This window comes from Varroa destructor, unplaced genomic scaffold (assembly GCF_002443255.2).
Source record: "Varroa destructor unplaced genomic scaffold, Vdes_3.0 BEIS01000005.1, whole genome shotgun sequence".
NCBI classification, from domain to species: domain Eukaryota; kingdom Metazoa; phylum Arthropoda; class Arachnida; order Mesostigmata; family Varroidae; genus Varroa; species Varroa destructor.
The window spans coordinates 28,492,027-28,507,644 of NW_019211458.1; the positions used below are offsets into that span (position 1 = coordinate 28,492,027).

At 39.4% G+C, this 15,618-nt stretch overlaps 1 long non-coding RNA gene across 1 annotated transcript in view; it reads right to left on the reverse strand.

Moving 5' to 3' along the window:
- Positions 1–13,216, reverse strand: part of LOC111251974 (uncharacterized) — a 30,657-nt gene extending 17,441 nt beyond the window's left edge. Inside the window, exons 1-4 of the long non-coding RNA XR_002674056.2 lie at positions 12,962–13,216; positions 7,055–7,107; positions 6,486–6,753; positions 5,441–5,970 (exon numbers count right to left, since the gene is read on the reverse strand). This is a non-coding gene — a long non-coding RNA (uncharacterized LOC111251974). The remainder of the gene's footprint in view (positions 1–5,440; positions 5,971–6,485; positions 6,754–7,054; positions 7,108–12,961) is intronic.
- Between the last annotated feature and the right edge of the window lie 2,402 nt (positions 13,217–15,618).

Genomic DNA, 15,618 nt, shown 5'->3' on the forward strand with positions numbered 1-15,618 from the left:
AGCTTCTGCGCAGGTGTCAGAGCCCTAGGGACTGCTCTAACGCTAACTACGGCGTGTATAATATACGAACCAATCAAGAAAAGATCCACAAAAATTTGCTAGACCACGTGACAATAGATGGGCGGAACGAACGACGTCAGTTATAGGGTTGTAGAATATATAATCGCTAGGTAAGTATCAAACGTTCAGTCAGTCCAACTAAGCATTAATGAGATGAATGGGTTTCACGGTAGGAAATATTGCATATACGCTATTTATGGCAAGGCAACGGCTTGTTTTAGAGTAGATCCTTATTTTTCAATCGTCAATAGAATTATTGATTTTATTGTTAATGATTGAGGCAGTTTTCTCTTTTATGTGTCTTATTCATGCGCCTGATAAACTGGGTGATTTAATGAGTGTGTTTCATTCTTTTGAAGTTCTATCTTAGACACAAAAAAGCATTACGTCTTCTTTCCAGCGATTACAGTAGGCTAGTCAGCAGTCTAGGCATAACTTGGAATGGAACAAGGTATAACTTCAGAGTCAACAGCGCTAAATCGGAATGATACTTTTTTTCTTCGGCCAAGTTGCTGCTGAACTAAACGACAGCTTCGTCGTTCTGATCGATGGCTCATTGGGCACTTATGTCAATGTTTTCATACATCTATATTACGTATTAAAGAATCCTGACAAAACCAGCTATATCTTAGTTGCTCTTAAGCAGAAGGCAATACACCTATGGAGAACAAGCAAACTTACTTACTAATAATGTAAACTGATTATGCGACGTATTTGCCCATACGCCTTTTGTTCGAGAGGAAATCTTAACTAAGAGAGTTCACTAGTCCGAGTTCTGGTGCGTTCTGGGGTAAGTTTTCTGCTAAGAGTGGTGCTTTAAACTGCAGCTGATACACGTAAGGGCCAGCACGAAAAGGCCACGTTGCCACAAAATGCCCCTGTTTCCTTGGAACACGTATTTGGTCTGGCGAAGGTTTTATTCTTCACCGGAAAGCCTGTACTTATTCTAATCTACGACGGAATTTATTTTCAGTGGATATCGTACGGCAACATATCGCTATAATCACGAAGCCACAATAATTCAAGTATTTTGGACGCATTGCTTAATAATCTTGTTAGATAATCTATTGAACAAAAGGTTTAAATAGCCAAACCCGGCTGGACAACTGCATATGATCTTTTATGGTCCAGTATTTCTGCGCGATCTTTACGCTAATGAAAACCTTCTCCAAAAAGCTCTGCTGCTTAGACAAAGGTGTGGAGCAATATCCGTTGACGGTCTCTGCGGTCCCAGTGGATTTAAAGCTACTCTCAATCAGCTGCTTTTTCGCGATGATCTTCCCGAAATCTCAGCTTTGTAAATCCTATTTCAAATCTCGCGCAACGGTGTAGATTTTTCCAGCAATCTCTATCTGAATCACATTTACATAATCCACCCCAAATCTTATGGACTATCTACTGCTTATGCGGCAGATGACTGGGCGTTTAGCATTGCTCATGTAATGCTAACAAAAATATGCAGCAGCAGCCAAACAAATCCTATGCTAATTTTTGAAATAAAAACACATCGAAATAAAATTCACTACTCTTCTGCGAGGAAATATATATATATATATATATGTATTTTGTAAACTTAATAGCTGTTTTTTTGTTTATCTTTCCCCTTTTGATTTTTTCGTCGCCAAGATAATGGGGATCGAAGAACGGGGGGAGGGGTGAGAATGCTATTTTTGCCACCGGACATATTCATTTTTAAGGTTCTAAGTTAAAGTAAAATGTAGTGGCCTACGAAAAGACTTCACGAGCCAAAAATCTCGAAATTAGTTTTTGTTATTTACTAATAAATTTAATAGGGTACACGGCAAGAGGAAAAGAAATATTATAGCGAAGAAGCATCTAGCGCTTCAGACATGATTGTGAGACCTTCAGACAACAATCATGTACTAGTGTGCTATTGTTGTGAGGCGTGAAGCGGTGATACTTCCTCGATGCAAAACAACGTTACCGGAAGCAGTCTAATCTGAATGCTAACACAGAATAATTTCAAAAAAGTAGCGTAACGCGATTACGAAGGCCTAATCGGTTATCGGATACCGATGGGTGGGGGACTACAACGAGGTGATTGCACCGGAGCGCCGGGAGTTGCTGTTACGTATTTAAAGTCGAATTCAGGGCCGGATGGATCCGTTCTCTGCTTAATTCCGAACCGAAAATGTAGCCGACAATATGTCAAAGGAAATAAATAAGTAGATCTACATGTTGATAGCTCTTAGAAGTGTGATCGCCGTTATATGCTGCAATTCGTCATCACGCAGATCTAGTTACGAAAGCCACTCAATCTCGATAATACTAATTACTTATAACTAATTATACATTGGAACAAATACAAACACGGACAGATAAGAAATCACAAGGAGTGACAGGTAAATTACGGTCTACCGCCCCAACCTATTGTTTTCAAAGGCAGTGATAGAGCAGTGGTAACGTGTTCGCTTACCGAACGTAAGGACACGTCGTGATCTACCTTCAAAAGCGAGCATCGATATACGGCTCATTTCATACTGGCAGGAGCTGGTCGTCCAAGGCATAAATTAATTAGGCCAGTGTCGGCCAAAAATTAGTTAACGTTTATTTAGTTTTGTTTTCTAGGTAAACTGAAACAAAAGAATTTATTCCGAGCCAAACAGACCGTTAGTATTAGAAAACACTGCCACGATGGTAGCACAAAACGCTCGTACACACTTTTCGTATATTCCGTGTAATATTCTAACTGGTTCACTCTTGCTGTCCGCATTATGTGCTCTGTATTTTCGACGTCTCTAGACTCTACTAATGCTATGATTAAAGAAGAATTCAGCCAATAGCCGTCTGCCACGGAATGTCGATTGTGCCTTGCAGATATTTTTTTTTTTCGGTTATATAGCGAATTTACTAAATTATGAACGAGCCGACAAATTGTAAATAGTGACCGCGTAGCCGTACGAATTCGACAACGATAGACGTTATTTTCCGGAGGAGGTTCGCTTATATTTGTTAGAGCGTGTAAGGACAGACCTTGGTACGTGGTGGATTTATTTATTTAAAGCGATTAATCAGGATAACCGTTCTCGCGGGCGAAGGAAACGCTCCCCCATTTCTGGTCCTGTGGCTTGACAAGGCTTAAACTAATTAGTTTGAATAGAATCAATGTCTTTGGGTTATATAGCCCTAGAAAACGGGTTATGTTTTCTAGAAGTGTAACTACATGGATCAGTAATGATTTTATTTGAAAAGATCAATAATTCAACAAAGCAGAAGCGCGCTGGCTATAGAAAAATGCTTGTACTCCAAGGAAGTGTTGTGACCTAAGCTAGAGAGAACGATCATTTATTATTTTATCTAACACGAACTAAATCGAAACTCATGACTAGTTTACTATAGGTCCTCGTGAAATTTTACTGTATGATCTTGAATGGTTAAATTTATGTCCTTCGATACATAGTACGCTTAATGTGCTTTGTTTTAATTGAAATGGAGACACTTCGGATCGCCTTAGAGATGACAATGCTAATTGACCGTAGACCTTTCAGTCTTATTGATACGTAAACATGTACTTTACGATATTATTTCAAACGCCAACAAAACGTAAATACGGAAAGCAAGTTACAAATTGACAGTCTGAGATTTAATAAAAACCGTATCATTTCGTTGTTTTGCTTGGCTCTATGCAGAAGTTCGATTGTTGTCAAAATTTGTGGCTTGGATGGCCTGTAAGTTATTTTTTTATGTGAAACCGCGTGTGAAAGTATATGGAGAAAATTATTGTGAACGGTGAATTTGATTATATATATGAACTTTACAAAGACCACGCGTCCTCTCATACATTTCGAAGCTGCTCTCTTGAGAGGTTCTGTATTTGCAACAAGCGTACATGAACACGTGAACTTTATCTATATAAAAATATATATGTTTTATACTTATGTTCCTATCTATGTTTTACTCTGGGAAGTCGCAACCATAGATTGCTATTGAGTTGGCCAAAGATGGCAATGGTCTTTTTTATGTTCATCCCAACTAAACAGTCTACAGTGAATGTCTTTACCCCTTTCAATGAAGGCTGCCCATTGGGTTCTAGATCAGCCAATTTTCCCGGGATTAATGCCCTAACCAATAAACTATATTATTCGCACATTCGTAGTATATACATATATATATACACACACACACACACACACCTATTACTCTTTATCACATCTGCTCTGTCAACGCACCCCAGGCGTTAGCCACATGTTATAGCTTTAATGGTAAGCCATCTTAATATGTCTCCTCAGCAAGCTTCGCTGTGTGTACAGGCCCGATGCCCAATTAAGGATAACCTTCATATAAAGGGCGACCAATATAGATGAGGCCATAACACGTAAGAGCGCCAGGCAGTCGGATCTAGATACTCGCACCTACTGCACATGACATATACTGGACAAGCTGTCTGATTAAAAGCAGTTATTAGATTTGGACCCAATTTCACATAAACTTTACGGCTAGCTCACAAAGCAATAGGGATGCTCATGCCCGCTAGTTAGTTAAAACGCTATTTATTCAACTTATTAGTAGGGTCGCAACGCCTGCGTTGTTTCGTTCGAAGACGAAGTTCGGGAAGCGAACGTTGCTCATTGTTAAGGCATGCGTTGATCCAACCTGATAAGCTATCTTTTCGTTCGGCCAGGTATATGGGGGATTCGGAACCGTTCATGGTTCCGCCAACCGGAAGCGAGCGAAATGCCAATCGACTATTGACGGGACTAAGGTCGAACTGTATCAAGATTTTCGCCTCTTTTTGAAACTTTTCTATTGTGGTCTATAGGCTAACTAATAGGTCTTGTTGTATTTATCAAATGACTAGTCGCCAGTAAACACATAACAGTAATGGTGAAACTTGTGGCGTTTTTAGATACAATGGATCAGAAATAGGCTGATATCTAAAAAAAAAACATCAACCCGCTAGAACTATCGAAATATAGTAGTCGAACTCTGGAGAAACCTAGTTTGCACGCATGCATGCAGGTCTAGGGCCTGCATGAATTTACCAAAAGTCGTATCAACATGCGCTAAATGTTCCAGACAAAACCTTTTTAAAGTAGAGTAGGCGTTAGCCCGGTTAGATCGTACATAATAATCATACCAACTTTCGTAACTTGTGATGATAATTGGAATTCGATTAATCGATACGATGCCATAGTGGTCAATGATTACAGAGTATTCGAGTAGTTCTATTGAGGGTCAGACACACTCAAATCGCACGAGCGTAACTACCTTTCCTTAAAAGTCTAAGTAAGAATATATTTCTGCGGGCAAATGTCCCCTCTGACGGTAAAAGGGCATGCCGTTATGCTGCAAAATAGCCCATTGAATCGGAGGACGCCACAGCATGCATAAACGCACCTGTAACGTTTGGCAAGCTTACCTGTTTGTTGTTTTTTTCTATCTTTAATGAGTCTGGTTTGAGGGGTCACACGTCACGGCGATGAAATGGACTGAATTTCCGTCAAATCGTGCAACCCGATGCTGTTGGCATGTTGTGTTCCTAACTTGCTAACTAGATGAAAAACAGGTCATACTGACGTATTTTTCAACCTTACGAATTGCTATTAGTGCTGTAATAAAGTTAAGCGGAAGGTGACCCGCGACGTCATTTGTCGTAGTACAAGATCCGGTAGCAAGTAATCATGGCACGATACATTGCGGTAGTATTAGAACGGCAAATGGAACAGACGTCGTCTTGTTCAATCGAAATACCGAAAAACCGAGAAATATCGATCTTAATAAAGAGTGCATGATTAATATGCCGGCACGCCATTATCTATCATAGGAACTATCGTTTGTGCATAAAACATATAATAACATAATGTGGTCGTGCTAGAAGACGTGGATGTTCGTTGTTAGTGGCGTCCTGCTGACCCAGATCCTGAGCCACGTTAATCCAGTTCGAAGTATCTGTAGATTCAGTAAAGGTAAATTTTTTTTATTAAATAAACTAAAAATAACATAAAAAGAGGGACAGTTATCCAGACTTCAATTAAAACAAAACTGTGCACAAAAACTAATTCTGTTTTATCCAGTAAGCTGCTTGTTCCAATCGTCTTATTTTTCCCGATTTTACTTTGTAGATCTTAGTAAACAGCTTCAATTGACTAGAGATAATTGTCGCATTAAATGGTCAAACTGATCGATTTGAGCCGAACATAACACAAACTGGACGTTTCGAGGAGAGTTGAGCCTATTCGTCATAAAGAAAGCTCATGTCGGCATGCCTATCAAAGTTTTTCCCTTTACAGGCCAAGCCTGCCGTTGGTTAAATGACAAGGGCCATCGCTCACGGTTCGTGCAGCGAAGGCGCGGAAGAGACTTCGCTCATTATTTGCCCGCTTGTTTCACATTGCAATTAGTGCGATCGCAGACCGTTTCCGAAACCGAAGCAATAATCGACAAAATGTATTATTACTACCCGCCTTCTTATATGGTATTCACCGGTGCCCCAGCGTCCGGCCGTTCAAGCCTGGCCACATCCACGGTTTGTCTGCCCATGACTGCGTTTGTGATCAGCGACTTCATAATCTCGTGATTGATTAACGGACCTGCTAGCGCTGTTGCGTCGTTCACCTGAAAGCCAGTTGCAGACTGCTTTCAAGCGACCTGGACGCTAACTAGGAAAAAATTTGGTGATTACCGAGCATACCACCTTCCTCCAGGTCACATTACAGGGTGCCGCACCTCAACCTGGCAAGCAAAACAATTCCTTGGAAAAAGACTGGTAGCAAAGCGATAAAAAACAGACTACCTCACCTAATTATGGCTAAATAGCCTGCATAGTGTTTGAATAGAACTCGCGAGAGTTAGGAAATATAGATTCAGAGAAAATTTCGCTTTAGATAAAAGTGCACTTCTGTAATCTGCAGATGAAATTAACAATGTGTAGTTCTCGATTGTTCTTTATATAGCGTTGTATTTACTACAAACACACACACAATTGTGGAACGTAACTCAGCAACTATTCGAATATGAGTGAGTATATACTCGCCTTTGTACGCCCAATCCCCTGGACCTCGTTGCCAACCGAAGCTGAAACAAACTCTAATCAAGAAAAGGTCATGCAACCTACAATTAATTTTCTTCGGTAATAGCAGGGAAATACTGTACAGCTAGAGCTATTCAGGTGCGTCTCTCACCTTCAAGCTTCTCTAGATGAATTCCTGAAGCCAAAAATATTTCTCAACGGTTACAATATCTGGGCAGCAAAAATGGGTAAGAGCGGACTTATTTACTTGTTTAGGGCCCGCTCATCCCGCTGGTGAAACATTCTCGCGGTATGCGTCCTTTGAACTTCCGTGCTAAGAATCACAGTAATAGGAATCTAATAATCCTGTAGCAATGGCGGAGAGCAACAGGTATCCTCTGTCTCGAGACTTTGTGACAGCTACACCCAGGCGGAAATAGCACATCGTTTGGCGCACTTTGCCATACACACTCAACAGTGTCTTGTATCGTTATACCGAAAGTATGCAATATTACGTATAATAGTACTATTTAGATGGAAACAGTATCAGATATTATCAAATAGAAATGCGTAAGGTACATATGTACTTGATACATCGGGGCTGGAATTACCGGTGTGTACTACAGTGAGTACCCTTAAATTATGGTGGTAGACCGTATATTGTGCCAGTGGACAGTGCCCTAACTATTTTCGGCAGAAACGCGAGTTTTAGGAGGCGTTCCTAAGAGGATCAACCAGAATCAGCTTGAACAATAATCAGGTACAAGGTGTATAGGGTGGCCAATAGGTTTTTGGCATGTACTTTACAAGAGGTGAAGTTTATGAAAAATGTGTAGGCACATCATTTATCTGCAGATCCAAAGCGTGTTTATTATTAACATAGTTCAAATTTGTGTGAATATGACTATTTTCGTGATTTCAACAATTCTTTCTCTTACAAAAACGGGTTCTATAACCTATGTCCTTCACTAACTCTTTGAATTTTGGAGCTTAGCTTAGCTTAGATTGGAATTAATACTTTCACACATTTCGATCTTATTTCGATATTTTTTTCGAAGTTATTCTTAGGATCTTCAGCTGATTTTTTGTAGCATTTGCTTTTGGGCCACTTTGCATGTTAAATAAGCTTGTCGTTGCATGATCACGCTTTTTATATTCTCTATAATAATTTAAAACCCTTTGAGAAAATCTTTTCCCTAAAATGTTGGAATTTTTGGAACTTGTTTTAGGCAAAGTTCAACAATTCCTGGTTGAATTGAGGGAATTCATGGGATGCCCAAGCTCCAAATCTCCGTGTAAACTCAAGGGAGTTGAGATGGTTAATGACGTCTTGTGGCTGAGCAGCGACAGCGCTAATACTGTACACAAGACAAATGTCTCCGGCTCTTTCCGAAGTGTTTTAGCCTTGACGAAATGTGTTTATTTGAAACCGTCATATTTCAGGAGTTTTTGTGGGTCGACATTACACACAATACCGTCACAGTATGGTCACAGAGCAGAAAAGGCGTTTTTTATGTATATCAAAAGTAACATAAACAACAATAAATGAGGAAAAGTAGGAAAGGAAAAAAAAATACAAGAAATTACATACGTATGTAATCGAATAAAATAAATCGAGGGAATTTGCAACGTAAGCACTCCAACCGAAGATATGATAACGACTTTCTCTACAGGAGGATTGGGTCAATTTTTATAGCTTTCTCCCGCAGAAACAATACAGCTGACATTTGCCCACCTGAGCTTACGAGGTCGACTGTGTGTGCTTATCTATTATATGACTTCGTATGACCGCTTGTTAACTTCTATGGGCCGCACACTAACCAATGCAATCGTTCGCTACACCCTTCTCGATGAAGAGTTACCTTAAGAAAAGCGTGCATTTCAATTTATCGCCCATCGATTTGCTCTTTCTTGTGCTGCTGCTGTTGTTGTAGTCGTTCAACAAAACCCATATGTACACAACCGCGACAGCGCACTATGTCACGGACATTGAGAGAACGCTCGAACGAACGCGGAGCCCCGTTTTGTAAAATTATGGCATCCGTTCTCATCACCCGATGTCTTTTGTACACCATATGATACTGCTATTGTAGCACAGAACGAACCGAGGCCATCAGTATGTATCTATCGTGAACTCTTCGGAGTATCCTCCATGGATGTAGTCATGACGAGTGACAACTACAATGATTTCAATACAAGCAAAGGTAACACTAAGTTCAGCGATTGCAATGTATTTTCTAGCCGTCGGACGCAAGTTATCAATGGCCTTTCCGAATATTTCAGGTTCCTTTTCTTCTTCGGATTAAAACGCGTCTCTCTAACAAAGTTTTAGCTCAGCAGGGGAGCCTAATATCCATAGACCATATAATAATTCCCATATGCAACCACTGTTTAGCGACAAAAATATTTTGATGTAATGATTTAGTGAATACGATATATATATATATATATATATATATATATATATATATATATATATATATATATATTCATTAAAGTTTATTTAAAATGATGCATTTTCGAAAATGCAAACTATTTAATTCGGACAGTCATTAACTTTGGTAATGGCCCTTGCCTCTAGAAGTTCTTAATAAACGTATGTGCATGCCTCATTATAATTATGGGCAAAGTAAAAAGGCAAAACCATATTTTCTCGCAAATGTGACGCAACTCGCAAGAGAGTTTCCAAGTTTAATTCGTATTCCTCAGAATTATATTTCTGTTTAGTACTGAGATTAATAAAAAGAGGTTAGAACCTGCGCGGAGAGCTTCAGTTTATACGAGCAAAATATTGCGGCGGGCTCACCCTTGCTGACCAAGAAATACACTGTCCGTGGGCCACTTGGACTATAAGCGAATTGCTCCATTTAAAATATATGTTGGGCTTGGCCAGCTGTCGTTGCTGGGTCGAGCCGTGGCCTTACGTGTTTGTTGAATCACTAACTGCTCACTACTGGCCGTACAATAGGCGCGTCCTGGCATCTGCTTTCATATCTATTTTTGCTTTTCGCGGATTCGAACTTGAATCGCCAGACTGGAGGTAAACTTTAATTTTTCAGATATTAGTGCTAAAATACTTATGCGTGCCTTTCTCGCCGATGCGCCATGTTACATAACGGGTTTGCACCCGATTTAACATTAGCCTATCATGTTTATAATCGATTCGACGGCGAACCTGAGACCGTATCTGTCTACGACTAGGCACAAATCAGATCTAGCTGTTTTTTTCGTTCATTAATTTGTCAATGTCTCAGTCTGCCTGTTCCATCGTAGTTATCTGTCGTCGCTCTGAAGTTTCATCATTACAGTTTATCTCCTATAATCAACAACAGTACTGTTCCTCTACTCTCGACTACGTCGTTTCCGTAGTTCTTTCTTTGTCCAGACTGTTATAATACATATACATGTATGTGCAAACTTAGTAAAACAGGTTACTAGGCAGAGATAATATATGGGATCAGCATTCAATAAAGCGATTCGTTGTATGTATTACGTGTCAGTTAAACAATAGGCCAAAGGCATCCGTAATTTGAAAGGGCGTACATATTTGCGTATCTTGCCGGATAAATCAAAGTCTCACTATCATTTAGTCCGTGGAAGCGAGGGCTCAGATATACGTCTGGCGTCTATTAGTCATAGTAAGGCGCGTGACAAATGAGCGGGTTACTAGTTTGGGTTATTTTTATTTGATGAGTCCGTTTATTGCCTCTAAAAACCTCGCGCAAAAAGTATGTGAAAAATGAAGTAAATAGAAATTAGCTAATGATAAAGTTCTTATGGGAGCAAACTGGCTCAAAGCAATGCATTTCTTAGATAAAATCGACCTTTAAAAGGCCCATCATTTCCGGTATGATTTTTTTCTTTAATCGTGCTACATTAAGATGTGAGGGGCAAAATGAGTGGAAGACAGAAGATTTAGTTGTTGAGTGCGGAGCGTATGTATGCGATTTGTTTACGCAGAGAAGATGTTACCAAACAGGGCCACGATTGGTCAAGCTGCTACGAATGCCACAATTGTTAGCGTACAATAATTTACGTTCTGGACTTGAAGCAAAACAATTACGACGGCATGATCCATAATTTATAAGCCACTAGCTGGAATCCCCCTTTTTCCGTGCCATGAACATGCTGTACAAACATCTATTAAGATTATTACGTTTTCAACGGGAAAAAGCTCTTTATTTCAACACAAATTGTCAAGACAAGGCCAAAGTCAGAAGAACCACAATAAACGTCGTATCCGTTGGCCGAACTAATTTTTAGTTGATTATGTCGGTCTCAATTAGGTCCACTGCAAACGGCTGTAGCTGAAACCTACTTATACGTAGAACGGCCTCTTGAAGTAGAAACTAAGCAATATTTTATTAGAAGCGGGTGGCACGGGGGCAACCGATAATTCAAAAAACAAAAGCACGCACTTATCAGGCACTCGTATCGAGTGGCTGTGACCATCCGTTATTGTGGTCTGAGTAACGAGTAGAAGAATCATGTCACAAATGTATGCGATGATGATGCTTTCCAGCCGAGAATTCAAACACGTAGAATATCTCACCTACAATCTAAGCTAACCTTTTTTTCCTTCGCATAGACTTTTTCTACCTTTTTTTGAACGCAATGTTCGAAGCAGAGCTCGGATTCGAGCAGGTATCTATTAGATACACGCATAAACTAACCAATCGCCTCTCCTTAATTGCCATCGGTCTGTTCTTCACGAGTAAGTCGGATCAACGAAAAAAAATTGATACAGATCCATGGGTTTGCCCAACGAATAACAATAGTTATTGTGCTATTCTTTAGGAGTTCGGATCGTAGTTATGATTAACTTCATCGCAGGCTTTTTTATCGCTTAGCGAATTGTGTTGCGGACAAGCAGGCGTACAAAGCACGTAAAGAACGTATATACGTTTCAATAAGGCTTTCTGAGCCTTATTGAAAACGTAAAATTAAGGTCACAATCGGACATTTAATACTTTAATTAACGGCTTTTTGCGTATAAGTGGATGGCAATCAGAACAGTCTCTGTATTTAAGTAAGTTTCGATCGACTCGTAAGGTATTATAAATGGGGTGGTTATAAGTCCATTGAAGCTTGAACCGGACCCGGACCATCAATCGGCCTTCGAGATTTAATTTCCTATATAGATTACATATATGCTCTGAAGAGTCAAACAATTAGCGAAAGTGGGTCTTGTATGCTGACGTCACAGCGAAGTATATTCCTGTATTCGATAAGCACTAGTGATTCTTTGCCGTATCACGGATTATTTTTTCATTCTCAACTAGTTTTTATTGCAGATTGCAAAAAAAAAAAAGTAAAATGCAACATATGACAGGATATTACGACGTTCACAATACCTAAAACTTGAACTATATTCTTTCAAACAACTAAGATGCAATCGTTACTACAAAGTGGACTCTAATCTGAAAATATTTTAAAAATTCAGTCTAGCAAAAAAAATTCATTTAAGAGCATTGCTGAAAAATCCATTGAAGGTCCACATATAGATATCATAGTTTGCTGAAAATTGCTTAGCCTAAATTTACATGCACTTACGCAAGTGTTACCCAGACCCAGCGCTACGTGGAGCACTTCAATACACAATTTGTGTTCCTATTGACACGTAGCCAGCAAAAATCGGGTAACTAGAAAAGGGCTGATCCGATTGATGCCTAAGGTCACCAACTACGAAAGGTTTTACACTTAAGCCATTTTCTGTGCTATGTATTTATTGACAAAGATTCCGCGACCAGGAAAACTTGTTGCAAAAACTACGCCCTTCACTAATTTTCAAAAAATTCTTTTCTTTTTTTGTGAAATAAATTTTCTGTGCTAGATCGTATCCTGTAATAAACATACACCCAGATGGATCGCACTGGAAATTCTAGAACAGATTTCAAGGAACGTTTTGAAGTAACTTAGTGTAAATCTTACCTCAGACAAGTGAGTATTTGACTCCTGTACGTTTTGTTTCAACTTGGCTCTCTCTACAGTAGGTCTAATTTATCGAGTGGAAAATCTAATTGCATTCATTCACTAGCACGTCTCGATCCCTATCTAATTTAGGATATCCGTTCATTAGGGTACGAAATTTACACAGGAAATGCAACAGTCCGAAGCTTACAGTGTCTCAATATTTCTATCAGGAAAGCATTTGAGTGGAGCTTAAAGAAGCTCATCCTCCTGCGTAAGAAGCATATCCTCACATAATAACAGGAAACTTTTTATGGATTAACGTTACTAGTACAGAGGGAGCAGTGACTGAAAGGGATTAAGCTATCGTAAATTGCGCATTGCACCGTCATCAGTAATAATTGACATTGTACGCATGGTAGGCCTACAAGACATTATCTAGTAGTCGAAGTCACTGGTAATCACAGTCACACAGTACGACGAAAGAGGAAACTTCTATACGGGTAGTATTCCCTAACTAACATTGTATTGTGCAAACTAGCAGGCCCCCGTTATAAGCAGGCCTGACTTCGGCTCGGCTTACGAGCGTGCACAGTACGTGAAGTAGAAATACGCTGTTACCTAAAGAAGCATTGAGTAACGTGGGCACTGCATAGGTGAATGCACACTCGTCACGTTTTTATTAATGTGCGTTCTGGAGGCATTGTTTTCATTAACTCGTATTTAGTCGTTCCGCCAACGATATATCCTATACAATTCATGTGAACTAAATAAGTTATCGATTCATGTGTGAGTGGTTACTCTGTCTTTATATCCCCTGGGTAGAAGATAGTGGCATGTGCAAGGTCACGGTATGTGGTATTTTCGTGCAGTCGGCCGTTGATACGCAGGCTCATGGCCCAATAGCACGTTGAGCAATGCTACTTTGCCTACTAATAGTGGCTCTAGAAATAGGTGCAAAAAATGTAGTTCCCAAATTCAGAAGGTGTCATGCCTTGGTAAAAGGGTTATTTTCATTAGGTTATAGTATATCTAAGCTTTGTAATATAAGCCGTTCAACTGCTTTCGAGGTTAGTTTGTATCTTGTAACTAGTATGTGTTTGTACATTATTCTGTGAATGAATGTTTGCAATTTGTTTTTAAATCTACGTATTTCCTTGGCATGATCAGTTAATTAGAAAAGAGCTAAAGGCTCTAAAAAAGTGGCACACCGTACGAGTACGCCCATGTTATGTCTTAGACGCTCGGTGTGTATTATTTTTGTATATATTACCTAGTAACTGTTGTTTTTGTTTTACTTTTGTATTTTCTAACACTGCTTCGAAAGCACTCAACGCATTAAATACAAGAATAAGACAAAAATCAATTTCAACGCTAAATCGTGAATAACGTTTGAAAAGAATGGAGTGCCACTTTCAAACAAGTATTATTCTATAAAACCAGTGGCCATTAAGGATAAGACGTAGTTGATGAAACGGGCTGCGTTTATTAGAAAGCATATGCGCTAACCCCTTTGTGTGCCCGTCGAAGGGCGGCAATTTTATGTTGACGTGATAACCATGATCAATTGGTCTATGGCGGCAGGTTTAAACTCTGCTTTTCAGCATCGAAAATCCCCTTCCGACAGGTTTTATCTAAATATTTTTTCAAACACTCTGATTGCAGTCTTCCCCTGTTGAAACATACCCAAACTCGAAGAAGCGCTGCCTAGCGCATAAGTCAGGGTCCTTCCATGTGAGTCGTAGCGAACTGGCGAACGTTTCAACAAAACTACGCCGAGAAAGCCGCCAGACTCCCAGTTGCTATTGTTATATCTGATGGAAAAATGGCTACAGTAGAAAATACGCTATCTTTATAATATTCCTTACAAGGTTTCTTCCCTTTACACACACACACACACACATATATATATATATATATATATATATAGAGAATGAAACACTCGTAATTTTAAACACGTATTCACTAAAAGTCATGTCCACGTCATAGTGGGTTACATCTGCAAAAAAGTCTGGGTATTTTGAGTTGAACCAGATAGTGGTTACGTATTTGACGGACTCCGTTTAAGGTTTGTCTATACACCTATATTGTTTTCAACCAAAAGTTAATCTGGAGAAAGGCTAAATGCATCTTACTTGTTTTGATTCTGTTACTCGGATACCCATCTGAGAGTATGTATCTTGAAATCCTATCGGCTTTAGGCCACTCTTTTTTGTTTCTATCTATCATACGATATCATGTTTTTTACTTCACGCAAAGCTAAAGAATTACAAATAAAGTGACGCAGCTAAACTTGACAAACAAAATACTCGCTCAGGCCGAGAGAATTCTTACACAACGTACCCCTTTATTATCACCTATTTCCGTTTCGAATCCCAAAGCATTCATGGAGACAAGGTCAGCTCATGATGGATAAACCATACCGAAGTTCTTTGAGTCCCAAAGTTCTAATTAATTTTACAAAATTCAATTCACCTGTTATATACTGAATAAACGATTTCTACCTAAGCGACAATTTGTGTGCGACAAACATGTGATTGTATACTCGTTCTTCCTTGAACAAAAAGCCATTGGATCGTGCACTGCACAGCTGTAACGTAGTTAAAAATGCACGACTACGTTTTTTTAAATCTTCTGTTCGGCAATATATATATATATATATATATATATATAGCACG